The sequence below is a fragment of the Pipistrellus kuhlii genome, unplaced genomic scaffold (assembly GCF_014108245.1).
Source record: "Pipistrellus kuhlii isolate mPipKuh1 unplaced genomic scaffold, mPipKuh1.p scaffold_m20_p_7, whole genome shotgun sequence".
In the NCBI taxonomy this organism is placed as follows: Eukaryota; Metazoa; Chordata; class Mammalia; order Chiroptera; family Vespertilionidae; genus Pipistrellus; species Pipistrellus kuhlii.
In genome coordinates, this window is record NW_023425573.1 from 69,287,203 (window position 1) to 69,310,007 (window position 22,805).

Below are 22,805 nucleotides of genomic sequence, written 5' to 3' on the forward strand. Positions count from 1 at the left end.
GAAGGGAGTGTGTGTTGAGGATGATTGGCACAATTCCACAGATCTCTGTGTACTCCTGCTTCCAGTCCCTGGAGGATGACCAAATAAAAGTAAAGATCTTTGGGTTTGTTCATTAGTAGATACTTTCCCCTCAACATAATACTTAAAAGTATTCTCATAAGCATAATAAATCTGATGTATTTTATATTTTTAAAATGTATTCCCCAAAGACTTTCTAGATATGAAAATATAAACCATGTATTGTATATTATCTTGTAACTTTTTATTGGCTGAGGTAACACAAATCAAGCAAAGCCAGTCACATCTGCATGGAGAGTCAAGAATTCTCTAATTCAATTATAAATTTTGAAAATATTATACACTAAATAGCTATGGGTTAGAAACAATAGAAATGTTTTTTTGTGTTTTTCCTTTTTTACTTTGTTTTGAATCTCCATAGGTACCTAATTTTTATTCCATTTTAAGAGCTTTGAAAACACCTCCAAAATGTTAACAACTTAAAACAACCACCATTTTATTTGCTCTCAGTTCTATGAGCCAATATTTTAGCCCTGATGTTTTCATGCTATTCTTTCTGAGGATCACTGTGCAGCTACAGGCATCTGGTCTCAGTCACACATCTGGTGGTTGGTGTTAGCCCTGCTGTCTGGTCTACAGAGCCTCAGCTAAGATGTATCATATCTGCTCCAAGTGTCCCTTCATTCTGCAGTGGGCTAGATCCGGCTTGTTTCCATGGTGATACAAGAGGGTGAGAACAGAAACTAGGATGCCTATGGAGTCCAAGACATGGAACCCCCATGGCTTAGCTTCTACACTTTATTAGTCCAAGATGGTCACAATACTATCTTAGATTCAAGTGGCTATAAATAGATTGTACATCTTAATGGATGTAATGGCAAAGCCATTGCAAAGGACATACATACAGAGATGGGAAAATAAACTGTGGCCATTGTTTTGTCATTTACTACACCTTTCAGCTAGGTAATCATTGATATATTTTTAAGAGGATAATTTCTCCCAATTTGACTTCTTGTCTGCTCATTTTCCTCTTAAGAAGTTAACAATCACTTTTATTTTACAATGTTCAATAAAAAATAGTATATATAATTTCAAATAAAATGCTTCAGTAAGATAAGGGTCTAATTGCTAGAGTATATTAACTTTAACTTAGACATTAAGATTCATACACAACCCTGACAGTTTGTCTATCTGCTCCCCTGTCCCTGACCCTGACTTGCTATTTGGCCATTTAATTTACTTTAGCATTTATGTTTAAACTAAAGGCCCAGTGCATGAAAATTAATGCACTGGAGGGGGTTCCCTCAGCCCAGCCTGCCTCCTGTCACAGTCCAGGAACCCTCAGGGGTGATCAGGAGATGGTGACACCCCATTACACCTCTGCTGCTGCCACTTCCAGCAGTGCAAGCTTTGGCCAGCCCTGGTTACCTGAGCCTCGGGTGACCCTGGGCAGCTGGGCAGCCGACATCTGAAGCTTGTGTGCACCTCAGGCTGGCCCTGGGTGGCTTGTGGGGGCTGAGGGGACTGGGCTTCTCTGGAGGAAGGCTAATGGAGCAGCTGGGCCTGCCTTGGGATGGGCCTGGCCTTGCTGTATGCCTGCCACTCTGATGGGGCTGAGGGGACTGGCGTCGCCATCTTATGGCCATGGACACTACCATCTTAGAGGGAGGACAGTCAATTAGCATATTCCCTCCTTATTGGTTGTGGGTACCACCATCTTTGTGACAGTGTGAAGGCCAATTAGCATAGTCCTCTTTATTAGATAGGACTAAGGGCCTGGTGAACAAAATTCGTACACTGAGGAGGAATCCCTCAGCCCAACTTGCCCCCTCTCACATACAGGGAGCCCTCAGGGGACGTCCTACTGACACCTTAGGCCCGCTGAGGAGCAGACCTAAGCTCCAGTCTGGCCTCCCTTTGTGGGAGGCGACTGGGCTGATCAGGGGAAGGTGCTAGCCCAATCATCCCGCTGCTGCAGCCACTGCCAGTCACCTAAGTCACCAAGATATTTTCATCAACATGGGCTTCACACTGAAAAAATGACAACTTTCTTTAAGCATTTTCAAGATGTGTCTTTCATAGAATATGACATTTCCTTATTTCTTTTTCTTTTTATCCTCATCTGAGGATATGTTTCCATTGGTTTTTTCCCCCCACTTCCCTCTGATTCAGGCTAGGCCCCTGCCCAAGCCTAATGCCTCCGCCCCAGGATTTAGGCTTGGGAAGGGCTCCCCCCAACCCCTCTGATGGCCAGCTGGGAGTGACCTGGGTGCCAAGGAGGTTCCTGGGACCTACTATATATGCAAATTAACCACCATCTTTGTTGGGTTAATTTGCATACTCACTCTGATTGGTGGTGGGTATAGTGGAGGTACAGTCAATTTACATGTTTCTCTATTATTAGGCAAGATAATGTGTACATGCCTAAGAGGGGAAAGGAAATTACTCTGATAATTCATTTATCTTCCTGGACTTTTAAATAAGATGAAACTTGAATAAGGTTTAGATGTTAACATGACTATTTTGTTACACCCTGTGCCTATTTGAGTTTTTTAGCATGCAATAAATAATTATGAAGTACCTTATACGATAGGTATATGTGTTATAGCTATTACTTATTATTTGGCTTATCTCAAATAATAAGAGGTGGAATTGTTAAAAATTTACAAATTCTCAAACTATAATTAGGGAAACTTCATCAATTGCTGAGTAATATTCAATCGTATAGGTGCAAAGAAATATTTGGCCATTCAGCAAGCATTTCATCGTAATGTCGCACTTATATAATGCTTTGCCATGTGTCAGGCATCATTGTAAGAGTTTCATGAATAATTCACTAAATATTCACAGTAACCCTGTGAGATAGATAGTGTTATTACAACCATTTTACAGATGGAGCTACGGAGGCACAGAGAGGTTAGGGAATTTTCTCAAGGTCAGTTGGCTAATAAATGATGAAGCTGAACTTGGATCCCAGGCAGTCTGAACTCTTCACCAGTAAGTACCCCATGCTGCTTCCTACTGCCTTCACAAACCATTCACCACAGTTGGCATATGGAGAAGTGTATGGATGGATAGAAATTCTGCCTCTACATGGAGAGATAAATATATCTTATACACTTGAAACTGGAAAGCAATTATAAATCAACTTGCAGGACTTTGCCTCTTCTCCATGAGAAAGAGAAAAAGGAATACAGTAGATGAATTTGTCTTAGGCCCAGACAGCTTCTTACTGATAAAACCCAGTTCATTTAAAGCAGGTTTGTTACATCATGAAAAGAGCATTACACCTGGTAATCAGGAAATCTCAGTTTTATAACTTTTCATTTTCTACCTGTCTGTGTCACTATTAGCTACCACTTTCTCAACTAGTCTAAAAGTTATAACAGACAACCTTTGGACTAGAATTAACTACCACCCCACAAAGTAGCATACAGCTACTCTGTCTAAGACAGCCAGTATCTGTGGGGATATGAAATGCAAAAGATATAATTCTGAACCAAAAGGTACCATGTTGCTCCTCTCTTTTTAAAATGAAATCTTCTTAGCTTTTAAAAAATAGGCCCTGATCTATCATCTCATGTTTTTAATTCTGTAATGGAAATATTTCAGAATTTGTGTGTGTGTGTTTTTTTCCATATTTTTCAACTCCGGTTAGACTTCTTCCATGTAACATAATGTAATTTAGGATGGGTTTTTCAGTCTCTTAAGTTATTCTGGTTAACACTCAAATAATCACTACTTAGCCAAATAAATTCCCTGAAGTATATGTAAGGTTCTGAGATTAGTTGTCATTTAAACCTTTTATAATTGAATTCATGCCAAAGGATTAACCTGGACTAGCTGTTAAGGCTTATCTATCACCAATGATGCCTTTTTTGTTTAATTGTTTCTTGTTGATAAGAGGAAATTTCATTTTGAACTAATTAAAAAAATTATTTAGGATTCAATATGCTGCACTTAAAGTGAGTCATTGAATAAACATGATTAACACATACAATACATCACAAAAGGAGAAAAGTCTCATAGCATTTTATACATTTTCTTAATCTTTCAATTTGGGGCCTTTTAAAGATTTAATATTTTTAAGTCATCCTCACTTCCTCTGGCTTGTTGCAACAAAACTTTTATATACAATGCAGTCTCTTTGCAATCATAAACTCTTTTATGAGCCTAGGGCAGTGGTCGGCAAACTCATTAGTCAACAGAGCCAAATATCAACAGTACAAGGATTGAAATTTCTTTTGAGAACCAAATTTTTTAAACTTAGACTTCTTCTAATGCCACTTCTTCAAAATAGACTCGCCCAGGCTGTGGTATTTTGTGGACGAGCCACACCCAAGGGGCCAAAGAGCCACAGTTTGCTGACCATGGGCCTAGTGTATAGAGCACGACAAATGAGACCATTTTGATGGCCACTGAAGTTATAAAAAAAAAAAATTGTCTTTTTCCGTGGTGGACTGATGGCTTCTTTCAGCTCACAAAGTCTCTTGCCTTGCATGACATTTTCAGGGCAGAAAAAGCTCCGGTCCACAAATAGCAGCTGTAAAGTATGGGGTCGCCTGTCCAAGGAGGCGCCCCTGGGACATCTCATCTGCAGACCTTGTGGCCCAGCAGGCCCTATTCACCTGCAGTTGGGGGCCCACTGCTTAGTTGCCCTCCTTTCCTCAATCACTTCTCACTCAGGCTGGCTTAGCCGGGCTCAATCCAGCTTCTAACCTCTCAGGCCCCGTCTGCTCCTATTGAAACGGAAGGAAGGATGGATACACTTTTATATTCACAAAAGGTGCTTTTTTGATCATGGAAATTTTCCATTTCTCAACAATCCCTTTTATTTTTTATTTTTACTACAATTTTTGTTACCATAACTCCATTAGCTTTTATTTTACTAAAGATTTATAAAATTGTTATTACATTTTCTAACAGTACCTCTAAATATTTGGCTTTTAAAACAAAAATGCTCTTTTATTTCCATTGGATTCTTGGTTTCCAATTTGTGGTGTGTCTTCTTTCTCTTTTCATTATGTATCTCACTCTCTATAAAGGGCCTATTGAGTGATGATCAGTCTTGTCCCAATTAGAAGAAAAGAAAACATTCCTAGTTTGTGATCCTGCAAAATTGGTACCATTAAAAATGTTGTTCAATCTCGTGAGAAATCGAGTATAAATAAGGCAATGAAAATTCCGTCTGTCGTTAAATCAGTGATTTGCCCTGTTCATGACCCTGGCCGAGCAGGCTGTTTTGAAGTCTGGAGCCTCTCAGAGTGAGCTGTGACACAATTGATCCAGCTCCATGAGGCGCAGCACACTATTGCCTTCATTGATTCGTCTTCCGTCTATTCTCTACCATATCCCATTTAGCTGATCAATTAATTTCTGATATAACTCTTGGGCATTGGTTAAAAATAATGCAGCTGATGTTTATTTCCTTAGCAGCAATAGTGAGGAGTGCCTTGTGTGTGAGAACCAAGAGGAGTCTTCTCATTGAGAATCAGGCTTAAGGAGTAGATAAGCACCTTGAAGGCAAGGGCTGTGGCTTCTTTACGTCACCTCTGTAGCACCATCACGTGATGCAGGACCTGGCAGAAAGGAGATGTCAGAAGTGTTTGTGAACTTAAAGAAGAAAATGCAAGTGTGTTGGTTTTGTAGCAAAGTAGTTTGAATTGATTGTTAAGCATCTTCAGCCCCCCATGCCTGAAATACTGAAATGTTATTTTTTCCATTGAAAGAACATGCTGTAAAATATACAGATCCATGAACCAGAAACCAAAAGAACTGGGTTGAGTGAGGGCAGAAAAGAAAGAGTGAGAACTGGTGTCAGACACATGTGTTTAAATCCCAGCTCTCCTTCTACTGTCTGTATTAATTAAAAAAAAAAATATATATATATATATAATTTATTTTTTAAAATATATATATATATTTATTAATATATATATTTACATATATATATATATATTTTAAATCTATATTTTATTGATTTTTTCCTGCACACCCTTAACTGGGGATGTGCCCGCAACCAAGGTACATGCCCTTGACCAGAATCAAACCAGGGACCTTTCAGTCTGCAGGCCAATGCTCTATCCACTGAGCCAAACTGGTTTCAGCAACTGCATCACTTTTGATATTCTGCAGATTCTCTACAAGCCTTTCTTTAATGTCTGAAAAATCGGACATTAATACCCACTTTATGGGGCTCTTTGAGGATTAAATGGCATAACACATGTCATATGAAGGCACAAAGGCATGAAACAGCATGTGTGTTTAGAAAAACTAGCAATAGTTCTATTTCTCTGGAGCACAGGGCACCAGTGGGAGAAATGTGGAAGGTGACACGCAAGAGAACAGGAGCAGGCAGGTCATCAAGAGCCTTGGGTGGCACGTTAATGGATTTGAACTTCATCCTAAAAACTTTGGGATGTCATTAAAGTATTTTAAGCAAGGGAGAGGAATTCTGAGATCAGATTTGCATTTTATGATAGCAGTTTGGCAGAGCAACACCGAATTAGAACATGCTGGCTCTCAGCCTCCCCGCCTCCTCCAGATCTCTCCTCACACCTGCTCTCTGGTTTCAGAACTGTGCTTACAGAATGGGCCTTGGTGTCTTGGCCTCTGGGCTTTTGCATGTGTGATGATCTCTTCATGGAACATGCTTTTTCTCCTTAGTGTACTATTAGGAAAAAATCTCTTAGTTGCAAATGGAAGGAAACCCAATTCAAACTGGCTTGAGACATTAGGATAACGAAGTTGCTCAGATGTAATTCCCTACATAGCTGTACTCATGAGCCCCAAAATCAGAATTGGGGTTCTTTATCACTCCACATTCTTGTCAACACTTATTTTCTGTTTTGTTGTGTTTTTTTTATAATAGCTATTCTAGTGGGTATGAAATGATATCTCACTCTGTTTTGATTTGCAGTTCCCTAATGATTAGTGATGTGGACCATCTTTTCCTATGCTTATTAGTCCTTAGGGAAATGTCTTTTCAAGTCCTTTGCCCATTTTTAACATAGTTGTTTTTATTATATGAGTTCTTTATATAGTCTGGATATTAACCTCTTATCAATATGATTAGCAAATATTTTCACATTGATTTTTTAAGTACTTTCTTATTTCCTGGCCCTGACCTTTTACTATCCCACCCCTTTTTTAAGAGGATCTATAAAGAAAAGGAAGCCCTTTATGTGTGCCTAACTTTTTGAACAATCAGCCCATTGACAGTACTCAATACATAGCCAAGGAAGGAAAATAATTGAGAATGGTTAAAGTATGTGACAGCACAAAGGGTATAGGCACCTCCTCTGAAGTGCATGTTGTTACTTCTGCCCAGGGAAAAGGAAGCCTCAGGGAGGGTAGGTAAGATGCGGTAGAACTTAACTAAACTGTCTGATGTTAATAGAATTGGCATCGGTTCATCACATGGAGCTTTCTTCATGACTTAGCGTCAGGAATTTAATTAAAAAGAAAAATTCAATAAAAAGCCCTTTATGATAAGGGGAGAAGCTGGCTGTTGTGGGTCATTCAGTTGGGCACAGCGCAGTGTGTAGTCAATGGCTAAGGTGCAGCACACGTGCTGCTAGGGTTTTAAATGGTTCCAACTTGCTCTTCAACCAGCCAAGGCACCAAGGCCACAGGGGCACCTTTCCTACCCATCAACACCTAAGGAAGAGACACCAGCCAGCCTTGGCCTCTTCCTGATTTTGCGGGTGCTTCCTGCCCATGAGGGAGCTGCGCGGGAGATAAACTAGACTCAGCATCTTTCAATGACTTTGACACAAGTTTCTATCTCACATAAACCCTGAATTTCCCTGGAGCTGCTGCAAGCTACTGCAGGAGGCATACAGTGCATCTGCTAGAGATCGTATTTCCCATATGTCCCTTGATTTCTTTCTCTTCTTTTCTTTATTGTCTTTTTCTTCTCTTTTTCTTTTTTTTTTCTTTTTTTTTCTTCAAATTTGGAGTTTTAATTATATAAAGATGAGTAGTTAATTATGTAACCTAAAAATATTTACTTATTAAACTATATTAATACTTTCAATAATAACTATACAAAAAGATGAGACAAACATGTGCATTTATAGAATTGTATGTCAGTTATGCCAGATCCCTGTGAGGGAATTCCCAACATGACTTCATTCGTCTGTGAGGACACAGAGTAATTCTTTAGACAGACACATTCATTTACTTGTCCAGCCTGGTCAGCCCTCCACTGCTTGATGGTTTCCTTCCTCTATGAATGTGCATGTCCAGTTGTCTGCTTCTTAGAGCAGACATTTACCGTCCTCATCCACCAGCCATTGGAGGAGGACTGGGGCCACGCAGATGATTAATTCGACCCATTCTTCTGGGAGGGTTTCCTGGGGGCCCTCTTCCATCATCATATCTGGAATCAGATGAGTTTTCGTAGCCTCTTCCCTTTTTCACATCTTGCTGAAGCAGAGTTTTGAAAAACAAAACCACGAACTCAGCTATTCCGCAGAAGAAATCTGTTATCAAAGATAATCTCCATGGGGACTGACTCCTGCTGTCCAACACTTGTCCATTCGCGATGTAAACCATCTTGATCCTCGAGCCCCTCTTCTTCTCTTTTTCTTCTTCTCCTGGTCTCTCCCTTTCTTCCTGTTGTTCACTTGGATCTGAATTCTGTAAGTTGAGTATTCCTTTTTCCAGACACTACACCATCATCTTCCTGTTGATTTTGCATCAAATGTTGTATACTTAATTCTGTGATTGGTGTTTACATTAATTTATTGGCCTAGTAATGTTTAGCCAATTTGTGTGATATGTTTAGTGAGTGATACCATATCAGGAGCAGTTCCCACCCACTCTTCTCTCCAGGTGCCCCGGCTCCCATAGGCCCTGAGTGCCAGGGTGTAGGACACATTCAAAACAGGGCAGAGAGAAGCACTCTCTCCCAGGGCTCTGAGCCTCCACCTCCTCCAATCATACGCTGTGTTGTGATCTTGGGTTTCCAGTGGCATGGTAATTCATGAATTTGTAGCTGAAGTAAACAATGTCCTGGAGGTTCTACATAAGGGCAGGTTTTTCTTCCTTTCCTGGCCCTGCCTCCTCCAACAAGAAGATAAACCATTAACAGTCCGACCATATATGTAAATCCACTTCTTCTCTTGTCACTGCAAATCCTCTTTCCTATATGAATGGGCATACTGATTAAAGTGAAATGAAAGAAACTTGACAATGTCTATTTCCCCTTTGACTTTAGGCCCTAGGCCCTTAAAATGAGACAATAGATCCTTTAGTAATTAAAGAACCTAACCCATATCATATTTTTATTTTATTTTATTTTATTGTTTATGACTTAACATGGTGCCAACTCTCTGGATGAATATCTTGGTGATTGAAGGGAATGTTTTTGTTGTGTTTGAAATCAGATGTTTGAAGATCTGAATTTTTGAAAATGTCGTTGAGTTTCATCCTGATACTCGGCATTGTATAGAGCAGACCATTTACTGTAGACATCCAGGCAGCAGATAGTGATGCATCGTGCTATATCCAGGAAGCAATTTCTTCTCCTGGCTTTTGCTGAACTTGGAATCTTCAGAAAGCATTGTTATTTACATCACACTGACCTTTGAGCCAATGTGTATTGTATCATTTTTTCTTTCTTGTTTTAGAAATATAGACATATGCAATGCTTTGGAAAAGGACCAAATATATGTCAGTGTTATTATTTTATAATAGTATTGCCTGATCATGTTAAAGCTATGTCATCACCATTGTCATTATTTGTGTTACATTATAATTGGAGGGTAAACGAGCCAATAAATGTGTCCTACTATTAATATTTAACTACGGGCTATGAAAAAAAGCCAACATTTATATTATAAAAAATGCACTGAATATACCATGGCAGACTTAAAACCTAAGTAGAAAAAAATATTCTCTGGCAAGAGAGAAACCAATGAAATCTCCAGGAAACAGGTCATTCTGAAATATCTAAGGGTAGATCTTTTATGGGAGTGCTTAAATATCTGATATCTTCAGTGAAGGGAAATAAAATGAAATTGCTTTGAGCACCACCTTTTAGAACTAAACTCGCCTTTCCTTATGACTTGAAACATCAGAACAGAAATGGTACAAGTTCCTTCTAAGCTTCTTGCAAGGTTCGTATGTAATATATTAAAGGAATCTGATTTATACTGATGAGTTATTAAGGAGAAATTGAAAGATTCCCTTCCCAGGGGTTTTTACATGCAAAATTTAAGGAAGCCTTTAAAGTCCATTAGTTTAAAAGGTAAACTTATTAAATCCTTCATGATAAAAGAGCTATATCTGATTTTATGGTAAAATTAAAAAGGCATGGACAGCATTTTAAGAATTGGTATAATACACTTCTTGGCTCTCCTTGCAGCCATTGGTAGCTAGTGTTTAATGTAATGATTTAAGGATGATTTAAATTGGTCATTTTGCAGAGGAGGGAGGAAAATCCACAGAGAAACTAATTTATGAAATGATGTAAATGGGACTTAGAGTAAAGTGACAGTGTGATTGGAGGGAAGTCATGGTCTGTAGCCCAGAGTTACTGGCCTGTGTTTCAGAGGGCTTCAATACAGAGCCCACGAGAGGTGAGATATTTAAGGCCCATGACTGCAAGTGGACACAGGGACCCCTGAAAATCTGTTTTTTCCTTACCTGGAGTCAATCAAGACAAAGGATGCTAATTACTATTCTGCCATGTATCTATCTTGTATATGTTTTTTCTTCAGGTTGGTCAGCAAATCAAATAATCTTGGAGTTATGAATTTTACAGCATAAATGTGTCTTCACTAGAGCATCATCAACTTTTTATAGTTAATGAGCAAACCATCCCAATAGATTAAAGGGCAAGTTCCAAGACCTCTCCTAGCAGCTAAAGGGCTCCATGGCCTGAGTCAGTAAATTATCATTTTAACCCAGTTTTTTATATAGCAGCAAATGTAATCACAACATAAGTCATTTATAATGATAAACAAAAAGTATATATCAATATCAGAAGCAGTAGAACCAAGATGGTGGCATAGTGTACTGCCAGCCCAGTCACTCATCCAGTTACCCCCACTTTCACTCGCACAGTTGACCAAGTTTTGTCATAAAGTCTATGGACCCTCTATGCGTAGGGACATTCCTCACCCCAGGCAACATATACCAGGCCCTCCTGGTCACCTCACTTTTCCTTTGCTGCTGAATTTCTTATCTGTGGTTGATGGTGAAGGAAGAGGGCAGGCTCTGCAGACATGCATACTTCTCTTGTCATTCTGGGGATCAGTTTCTCTGAGCTTTTGCCTCTGCTCAGCCAGGGCTAGGGTTGTTCTTGGGGTAACAGTGGGGCTGTGAAATACATAGAAAATACACACTTTTAGTCTTTCTGCAATACCCTGCCATGCATCATATGGGTTTGTGGTAGTTCAGTTAACTAATCCCCTAGATTAGCATTTTATTTGTTACCAAAATTACTATAAAAAAATATAACCCCTAAATCTCCCTAACTCATCTGCCTGTGGGTGCAGATTGGGTGACACTAAGAACCCAAATGTGGCTTGCTCTTTTCTACCTCCTCTCAGCCCTGGCTGATATAGAAGTTCACTCTTCCCAAAGACAAGTATAGCTCCCCAGTTATGTCAGAAGCTCCCAGGAAGTTCATAAAAACGTGCTTTTCCTTGCTGCAGTTGACCCTCACACACACAGCTCTAGGCTGAAGGCCACTTAGGGAAGGAACCCAGTGTCCCACCCTGTAGGCTGTCTTGTGTGTTCCAATATGTCACAACTCATCTTGGGACCTCTGCCGTGCCTTGTTCTGAATATTTTGTTTCTGTTGCTTTGTGTACAATGCCCCCTTTCCCACGTGACCCCAAAGTGGCATTCTGGTGACCAGAGCAGTGGTTCTCAAACCCTGTTTGAAGATAGCACAACCACCTCAGCCTCCTGCCTTTCTCTGCATGAATCACACCTGGGCAGGTGGGAAGCACACACCATGCCCTCCTCTCCTCTTCACTCTGCCAAAAAAAAAAAATGTGCAATATCTCACCTCTCACCTTTCAACTTTCTTTCTCAGTAATATAAACACGCAGAGTCCAGGACATGTCCTGGCCAGTTGCTCAGTGGTTAGAGCAGCTTCCCTGGCACAGAATGGTCTTGGGTTTGATTCCTGGTCAAGGACACATACCTGGGTTGCAAGTTCCATCCTGGCCCCAATTGAGGCATGTGTTGGAGTCAATCAATTGATGTTTCTCTCTCACATTGTTGCCTCTCTCTCTCCCTCCCTCCCTGCCTTCCACTCTCTCTAAAAATCAATGAATAAAATATACTTGGGTGAGGATTAGCAAAAAGAGAAAGATTGGGGGAGGGAGGGAATCAGGGCAGCCCTGGCCATGAGTCTAGCAAATGAGGCTCCTCACATGGACAGTGCAGCACAGCAGGCATCTTTCCACCTAAGACCTCTGTGCATGCCTCTCATTACCATTTAATTTCTGCCCTTAGGTAAGTCCTCAGAAACAACATTGCTGAAATGGAAGCTAGGCAGTAGGTATTCTTGGCCACAGCTCCATAGCTTGACTCGATGCCTGGGTGAGTTCTGGCAGCATATTTTATTGTCACTGGGAGACCCGGGAAGGAATTTTCCTGGTGGTTTTCCTGGGTTGTCATCACACAGTGGTGTGGCTCTGACAGTGAAGCCACAGAATACACGCATCCAGGGACTTACACTTCCTCCTGGGATCGACCTTACCCACCAGCCTCCCATCGCTCTCCCTGTCAGCGACCCATCAGAAAGGCAGTCTTTTTTATTTATTTTATTTTTTTAAAAATATATTTTATTGATTTTGTACAGAGAAGAAGGGAGAGAGATAGTTAGAAACATCGATGGGAGAGAATAATCGATCAGCTGCCTCTTGCACACCCCCTACTGGGGATATGCCCGCAACCAAGGTACAAGCCCTTGACTGGAATCGAACCTGGGACCCTTCAGTCCCCAAGCCAACGCTCTATCCATTGAGCCAAACCGGTTTCGGCGGCAGTCTTTTTTTTATTGAAATAAAATGTATGGGCGGTGAAATGCATGGATCTCAAAGCTCTGAATAACTTCAGGGATCATAGAATCCAGGCTGTGCAGTAAGCTCACATAGTGTTCTCTGTAAAAAAAACACAGATTTCAGCAAGCCTTTAAAGAAGTGGCACTATGCATGTTTGGTGGAGAAGAGCTTGTTTTAAAGCTTGGAGTCCATCCTGATTCTATTCCCTTCAACTATGGAGACTTGGTAATAAAGAAAAGACACAAGTTAAGTACATCTGCTTATTAGAGAAATCCTCTCAAGCACGCAGTCTCCTAACCACAGGCACAGGCCATAGTGGCTCACAGAGAAACCAATGAGGACAAAACTGTTGAATGTTCAATGAGCATTTCTGGCATAAAATAAGCATTTCTGACCACATGAAGAGTTGCTGACACACATGGCAGTACTATTATGACTTCATCTTTGTGTGTGTGTGTGTGTGGTTTTTTTTTTTAACAAAATAAAACAATAGAGTTAGACCTAGCTAAAGTAAAATGTGGTGGATGGTGCCAGGGGTTAGATGTGAAAGGTGGTATTGGTCCATGAGAATATTTGGGAGAGGGCAGGAGCCATGTCAGGCCTTCCCTGTCAGCCTCCACCTGAGGGAGATGGACTCTGGCCCCACTTTCCTCTCCCACCTTCCTTCTACTTCCCAGCTCACTATTCTTTTCTGAAACTTTATGTAATAAAAGACTACATAATGAGTTATATTAACATAAAAGTGTTACTGTTTTGAAGCATGTGGAAAGGTTTTGTATTAATTAAAATGTAAGAAAGACATTTCTATGCCTTTTATCCCTGCATGAAAATTAGGCCTTTTAAGTTTTATTAAAACATGGATTTTTTGTTCTTTCTTTCCCGCAAATGTGATTCAGCCTCTTGGATTTTAAGAGACATAATGGACAGCTAGCATTCACACAGATGTGCTATTTGAAAGGAAGTTGGCTTACTGCTGCTATTCAGGCTGCGTTTTTATGTGTAGGAATTGATGTATGCCAAGAAAAAGACAAATGGCAATTAAGGCTCTTATGCTTCGTTTTCAAGGTGTACTGAACTACTTTGAGTTTTAACTATATGTTGACTTTAAGAAAGTTAAAGTTTCTTTATGTTTAAGAAACCCCATGGAAAATATTACCCATTGGGCTAAACAAAGAAGCAGATTCACTTTCATGAGCAAATCTGAATTCCATTATGTTCAAATTTACTTGTAGATTAAAGAGAGGATAAGTATGATAATAGAAGATAGAGAATGGAAAATTATGGTGAGAATTTTCTCTATGTAGTCAATACAAGCTTGGTTCCTTGTGTTTTCAAACATGCGAATATTAAAAATCAGAGGCTTATGCATTCAAATATTTGTTCAACAAATGCTTATTTTAAACTCATGATGTATAAGGCACTCTCTGAAACATGGTGTTGGAATGCAAGTCCATAGGATTCAGTTGAGAACCTCAATAAGCTTACATCCCCAAAATGGACATTCACATATGGAGTGCTTAGAATCGGTCTCATGGGGAAAACACTGATTTATAAATACTAAGGAAAGTTAAAATGATAGCTGACATTTATTGAGAGCTAACTGTGTAGCAGACATATTCTAAGCACTTTCACCTCTTATTTCCTTTTCACAAAACCTTACTAGTAGCTGCTCTTATTGCCTCCAGTTTACATATGAGGATACTGAGACACAGAGAGATTAAATGTCTTGCCCAAGGTTGCACAGCTAATAAACAGTGTCAGGACCCAGCCAATGTGGTTTTAGAACCTACTCTCTTACCATTATGTGGCCTGAACATAGTCAGATCTATGTTAATATTCTTTCATTAGTTACTATTAGTCTACTTGTACTCTTGCTCTGCATGATTACCACATGGCAGTTCTGTGTATCTTTTGTTATGTAGGCTCCTGGTGGTCATCCATAAATCAGCTGCCCTCATTGATGGTTCAGCTATCATCTCCAGGCATAGTCCAGCTCCAGGTGGAAAGTCTAGGGAGAAATACACAGTCTTTGACCAAAAACTGAATATTGTGTAATGTTCTTTAAGGAAAAACATCAAGTTGAAAGTTTACTGGAAACAGGTGGCATTCAGACATCAGGCGAGTCCAGTTTCTTAGCACATGTGAAGAGGGATGAGAGGTAAGACTGAAGAGAGAGCAAATGGAGGATGATGAATCTCGTCTGATTTGAAAGAAGCCATCGCTGCGAGTAGTGATGTGGGATTTCAACTATCAGGCTGCAGACAGCAGTGCAGCTGACAACTTCCTGGGTAGTGCTAGAAGTAGTCTCCCTTTCTGAGAGAGCAATACAGCAATTCAGAGAATTCTTAATCTGACACCTGCAAGGATCTGACTCATGGTTTGGAAGTGAAGGAAAATTTAAGGAAGCAAAACAGCATCAAAGGAACACTAGGGAGCAAGGCAATAGTTAGGCATTTACCCTCTACCTAGTCTTTAAGAAACAAGATATCAAAAGGGTCCCTTATTTCTGTGGAGTCACGGACACTGTCCCAAAAATAACACAGTCCACAGAGGATTAAAGGCTCTAAACACGGGCTATTGACAGTATATATTCTGGGGACTTTGATTAACTGCATATCAGGTCTCAAAACTGAGGATTGTTCTTCGTTTGAATGCATTGCCTCCTTCTCCTACTTGTGCTTCACTGAGATGCATTACCTTCCAGGCCTGGGGCCAGGCACACAGCTTGCAGGCTAGGCCCCCTCTTTCCTGACAGTCATAGAATCGGTATCTCTGAGGTGACAGGGTTTAAAGGTTGCTTGCACTGGATAGAGTACCTGATCTTGGGGCTATTGTGATTGGAAAGCACTGGTTACATCTTGAGCTCAAATATGGCGACCTTCCCCAAAAGGCCTGGTGCCCTGGAGGGTGACCTTGGCAACTCAGGCGGAGCAGTCCCTGTATGGTCCTGCAGGAGGTCCCTGACCTGCCTATTCCTGTCACTGCCACATAGTCCTCTGAGGTCAGCTTCTGACTTTTGACTGAAGGATTTGAGAGTTAGGCCTCTGCTGGCTGCTTTACCAGTTACGCCATGTGGCTCAGTTTGGTACCTGTTTCCTAAAATAGCCCTAACACACCAGCAACTCCGGTCTTACCTTTGACCACAGGCAAGAAGCAGTAACTGGCCAGAGCTCAGGCAACCTGGAGAGCCTAGGAGAGCGGTTGGTCAGCAGCTCAGTTCCTGGAAGCCGTGAGAAGCTGAACAGGCATGTGTAATAGGTCTCCAGGGAGTAACACATAGTTCTGCCTTTTGTGCTGCAGAGACACTTCCGTTATCACTTAAAGATGGAAGCCAGGGACATTCTCTTCTGATAGTGTCCACTTAGCAAGGCAAAAGGCAGTCTGTCCACACAAATGGGAGGTGCTAAAAAGACAGTGGGATTTGCACCTTTGACACTGTGTGTTCACATATTCATAACAGGTCTTGTGACCAACAGTAGGCTAAAGGAAGGTCACAGTGAAATTTCTATCTATATAAAACCCTAATATGCAAATTGACTGAACAGCAGAATGACTGGTGGAATGACTGGTTGCTATGATGTGCACTGACTGCTGGGAGGCAGATGCTCAACTCAGGACCTGCCCCCATCCCACAGGCCCCAAGTGGTGGTGGTGGCAGTGGTGTTGCCAGTGAGTGGGTGGCAGTGGTGGCAGGGCCAGTGAGTAGGCAGTGCCAGGCCAGCCAAGGCAGGTACAAATGGGAGGGGGGCTTCGATCACCCTGTCAGTCACCCCAGAGATCAGCTCTGATTGCTGACCAAGCCTAGGAACCCTACCTGTGCATGAATTTCATGCACTGGGCCTCTAGTCTGTATATTTATATAAAAAGCCAGCAACCAGAATGCAGAAACAATCAGAATGACCAGTCCTTATGAAGCCCACTGCAGCCAGCCAACCTGCCTGATCAGGGGTGGGGCCAGCTAGCCAACCTCCTGTGTCCCCACCTCAAGCCAGCCCCACCCCTGATTGGTCCCCATTGGGGCGGGCCAGCCAGACCCCACCCATGAACAAATTCATGCACCAGGCATCTAGTTTAAATATAACGATATTACCATATAGGCGTTCATGATAAAACCAGATTTTTAAAGGATATAGACATTCACTAGAAGAAAGGACTGTTAAAATACACAACAGGCAAAGCTTTAAAAGAATAAACTCATTGAATATAAAAGTTAATAATGGACAAAACTTACCAAACAATTACAATATCAACCAAATTGACCTGTTTAAAATGAAGTGCAATGTAGCATAGTGGTTAACATTATTGTTGCTTGGCCCTAACCAGTTTGGCTCAGTGGATAGAGCATTGGCCTGTGGACTGAAGGGTCCCAGGTTCAATTCCCATTAAATGCATGTACCTTGGCTACAGGCACATCCCAACTAGGAGGTTTGCAGGAGGCAGCAGATCGATGTTTCTCTCTCAAAGATGTTTCTAACTCTCTATCCCTCTCCTTTCCTTTCTTTAAAAAAAAAAAATCAATAAAATATAAATAAATAAAAATATTGTTGCTGGTACCAGGAATACCTAAATTTAAATGTTACTAATTCTGTGCATAGGGCAAGTTTTTAACTGATCTAAATAAAAGCTTTCTCATCTTTCAAATGGGAATAATAATAGTTCTTCCATCATGGGTTTATTCTGAATATTAAACAAGACCATTTGTGTAATGCATTAACAAGGCCTAGCACTTTAGGTGATGACTTTCTAAAAGCCTATTACATTTATTGTTCTCCTGATAAGAAATCAGACATAGCTCCTCAACCACTTGGACACTTTGGTAACTTCATGGAAACAGCATAATTTGCAGCAGCAGGAGCTGCAAATGGCAAAGCTACTCACTTCCTCTGTTCTGTCTACATTCTGTGTAAAGTGTCACTCTCATTGGGAAGAATGGGGGATTATCCTGAGGGGTGAGTCAGTGTCCAAGAGTGGTGAAGCAATGAAATATGAGCAGTCAGCTACTCCAGATGAGGCATCATCCCCTTAGATAATTTACAGCCCATGGCCTGGATATTATTCTAAAACCACTGTTGACAATCGAAGGAAATAGCATATAGGAGACAAGCTATAAAATGGCATAAAGGGCAAGCAATAGAAAAATATTGTCTTCATTTTTATAAAGGAAATTAAAAATTCTGGGAAAACTACAACAACAAAGCCATACTGGAAGCTTGAGACTGGTGCCTGGAAATTTCCAGAAATAAACAAATAATAAAGACATGGTCACTAAGATACAGCATGAGCTCAATAAAATAAGTTATTTTCCTTTTTAATAAATAAGACTCCAATAATTACTCATGAGACTTCATAACTCAGTGGTATCAGGATTTCTAAAAGGCATCTATTTTCTTCACTCGTGATAATGCTCAAAGAAGATGAGAACATGTGTTGACTGATCATTCAGCTGAATAGATGCATACTCTGCTGCCCCACTGTACTCAGATATGGCCAAATAATGACCAATTAACTTAGAGAAATTATCCAGAATTATGCCATAGAGGTCCATCTTTGGAACTGCATTACCCACCATTTTGTGCCAATGACATGAAGATTAGAAGCCAAGTTTTTAAAGCTATACAAGGTGGGAAGGGAAAATCACTGTGATCAGAACTTTATGATGTTCTACTATTCTAGAACAGTGAGCTGTAATAAACAAGATAAAATTTAACAGGAATAAATGTTAGTCCCTGCATTTTTAGCCTAAAAATCAATGTATTAAACCATAAGGCTTAAAAGCAATAGAAAAAAATGTGGAAGAGTAGTTGAAGATAAGCTCAGTATGAGTCAAGAATGCACTAAATGCTAGTCAGCGGATGCTCAATAAAAGGATAATGTTCCTTCCAAAGACTATGATTAGTCCCGCCCCACTCTGCCCCATTCAGAACACACCTTACAAGGGCTGGTTCTTAATAGTCTCATTTCTAGAGAGAAACTGACAGACCAGAGTGCCTAATTAAAAATAAAGAAACCAGCCCAGCTGGTGTGACACAGTGGTTGAGCGTCTACCCAGGTTCAATTCAAGGTCATGAAACTTGTCTAGGGTTGTGGGCTCAATCCCCAGTATGAGGCATGTAGAAGGTAACCAATCAATTATTTTCTCTCATCATTGATGTTTCTCTCTCTCTCATCCTCTCCCTTCTCTCTAAAATCATATTTTTAAAAATTATTTAAAAACAACAACAAAGCCATACTGGAAGCTTGAGACTGGTGCCTGGAAATTTCCAGAAATAAACAAATAATAAAGACATGGTCACTAAGATACAGCATGAGCTCAATAAAATAAGTTATTTCCCTTTTTAATAAACAAGACTCCAATAATTACTCATGAGACTTCATAACTCAGTGGTATCAGGATTTCTAAAAGGCATCTATTTTCTTCACTCGTGATAATGCTCAAAGAAGATGAGAACATGTGTTGACTGATCATTCAGCTGAATAGATGCATACTCTGCTGCCCCACTATACTCAGATATGGCCAAATAATTGATTCTTCACCAACAATAAGATGGTGAAGAATCAAAGCACCATATTGTAGAAAAAGATGGAGAAAACACGTACTCAATTTGGGAAAATAAAAATCAACAAATTATAATTTGGTTCTGTAAAATTTAAATAAATTTCTTACAGAAATACATATAGATACGTTTAATATAGCTTTTAAATAAAAAAGGAGTTAATGAGTAAGGTTATAGGGTTGAAAATCCATTCTGAAGAAGGAATTTATAACAGTTAGAGGTGTCCAGATATCATATGTGCTGCTTATTGGAGCTAACAAGCTTTTATGTATAAAAGCATTGACCACCTAAACTGCTGAGCACAAGGCTTTATAAAGAATGATCACATTAATGGGATGCTCACCTAGATGGCTCTAAAATGCGGTTTCCAGCGGGAACATGCATTTTGTGCAGCAGTCACACTGTTTCTTACTTAATGTCAATAATAGCTCCAGGCATGTGGAGTGGGAAGTGTTTTTCTTCTTACAGAACAGAGAATGTGAGCATGAGTCTCTAACTGTGGGCATCTTTATATCAAAACAATAGGAACTAACAAATGTTGGAGAGGATGTGGAGAAAAGAGAACCTCAAACATTGTTGAAGATATTCCTCAGAAAATTAAGAATAGAGCTACCATCTGATCTAGCTATTCCACTTCTGGGTATTAATTCAATAAATATAAAAACACAAATTTTAAAAATATAGGCACCCCTATGTTTATTGCAGCATTGTTTTGAATAGCTAAGATATGGAAACAACTGAGGTTTCCATCAATGGATGAATGGATAAAGAAAATATGATACATATATGTACTATGTAGTATATGTTTGTGTGATTTTATATATATAAATATATGTGATATACACTGAGTGGCCAGATTATTATTTATTATGATCTCTGAATGCATAATAATCTGTCCACTCAGTGTGTGTGTGTGTGTGTGTGTGTGTGTGTGTGTGTATATATATATATATATATATATATATATATATATATATATATATTTTAGAAGCCCGGTGCATGAATTTGTGCATGGATGGGGTCTGGCCAGCCTGGTGAAAGAGGGGACATGGGTGGTTGGCCAACCTACCTGCTGGTCAAACTCCTGGTCCAGGGGACAATTTGCATATTAGCCTTTTATTTTATAGGATATACACTGAGTGGCCAGATTATTATGTGTTCAGAGATCATAATAATCTGGCCTCTCAGTGTATACTATATATATGTGTGTGTGTGATTATATATATATATATATATATATATATATATATACACACACACACATATATATGATATGTATTACAATATTACTCTGCCACAGAGAAAGAAAAAATACTCTATGAAATCACTTATATGTGAAATCTTAAAAAAATGAACAAACAAAACAATTAAAAACAAACTCAGATGCAGAGAACAGACGGATGCTTACTAGAGGGGAAGTGGGTTAGGGTGAAGGGGTCAAGTGTATGGTGATGGGTGGTAACTAGACTTTGGGTGTTGAACACTTTGTATAATATACAGATTTCAAATTCTAATGTACATCTGAAACTTATCTAAATTATAAAGGAATGTTATCTCGATAAAAAAAAGAATAAATTCGGCATCTTTGGGTGGGAGTTTATATACCTCTGGAATAAACTGAAGGGCTTCTCTTTATTCATGTCAAGTAGACCTGAGGCTTTCCCTCCTGGCAATCTGAATGCCCTAGCTAGAGCTAGGGATGTGCTCTAGATGGTTTACCTTACAAGCAAAGATCAGGCTAAGTTGGGGAAATCCTTTACATTCAACCTCAGAAACACCTAATTCTGCTTATGTGAAAAATGACTAGAATTTAGAATGAATGAAAGGTTTTTCAGTTCTTAGGTACATATTTATTCTAAATATTCTGTCACTAGCTTTAGATAAAAATGTTTATTACTATGGTCTTATTAATAAAAAGAGTTTATCTAGATTAAGCATATAATGTATACTAAGCAATATACTGAGTTCTCTAAAAACATTATAGATTTAGTGAGAATTCTAGGAAGCGGTATTGACATTATCTCAATTGTACAGAAGAAAACTGTAAGCTGCAGAATTGTTAGAACTTTCTCAAATTGCTAGTAAAGTGCAGTTGGGATTTGGGTGGCATCAGGCCCCATCATTTGAACCACAACATAAGGGTGTGGGTTCATAGAGTATTCAGTGCAGCCCACTGGTTAAAAGCAAGTGGTGCTTTTGAATCTAAAGAATCTATTTAGGCTCAAAAGCTAGTGTCCCATTCACTGCTCCTCTGATCTGAAGTAAATTACTCAGCCTCATTGAACATCATTGTCCTCTATAAAGTGTGTATAAAGTGTGTGTGTGTGTGTGTGTGTGTGTGTGTGTGTTAATAGTACCAACACAAGATTACTCTGAAGATTAAGTGAGATGAAGCATGCAAAGTAATTAGTAAATTGGTAAATAAGATTATTCAGCAAGGCACACAGTAAATTCTCAATGAGCTTATTTAGCTCTGATGTTATTTATTAATAAGGATGCATTATGCTGGTTGAGTTACCCAGGACTGTGGAAAGCCTAGCCATTTGGATTTTGCAGTTCTACTCCAGATAATTCTGTTTACCAAACATGACCTATCAGCCCTGACCAGTTTGGCTCAGTGGGTAGAGTGTCGGCCTGTGGACTCAATTCCAGTCAAGGGCATGTACCTTGGTTGCGGGCACATACCCAGTAGGGGGTGTGCAGGAGGCAGCTGATCGATGTCTCTCTCTCATCGATGTTTCTAACTCTCTCTTCCTCTCTGTAAAAAATCAATAAGATATATTTTTAAAAATGACCCATCATGCCAAGAAGAGAGGCTAAGTTCTTTATGTTTCTACTCTAGTATGTTTAAAATATTCTTTTGGAATTTCAATAACAAATATTTTTTTAATATATTTTTACAGAGAGGAAGGGAGAGAGATAGAGAGTTAGAAACGTCAACGAGAGAGAACATTGACCAGATGCCTCTTGCACACCCCCTACCAGGGATGTGCCCGCAACCAATGTACATGCCCTGGACCGGAATCGAACCCAGGACCTTTCAGTCCGCAGACCGACGCTCTACCACTGAGCCAAACCGGCTTCGGCCAAATATTTTGATTGTGGCACAAAAGTCACAATTCTAGTACACAGAATAAATTCAGTAAATTTTCTCCAAAATAATAAATTATTCAAGTAACACCTGTCAAGAAAAAAAAAAAATTCC

At 39.8% G+C, this 22,805-nt stretch overlaps 1 protein-coding gene and 1 pseudogene across 6 annotated transcripts in view; one reads left to right on the forward strand and one right to left on the reverse strand.

The window, feature by feature from the left end:
* NCKAP5 (NCK associated protein 5) overlaps positions 1 to 22,805 on the forward strand; it is a 909,053-nt gene that overhangs the window by 656,209 nt on the left and 230,039 nt on the right. The window lies entirely within an intron of this gene.
* On the reverse strand, positions 8,277 to 8,618 carry LOC118709098 (annotated as a pseudogene).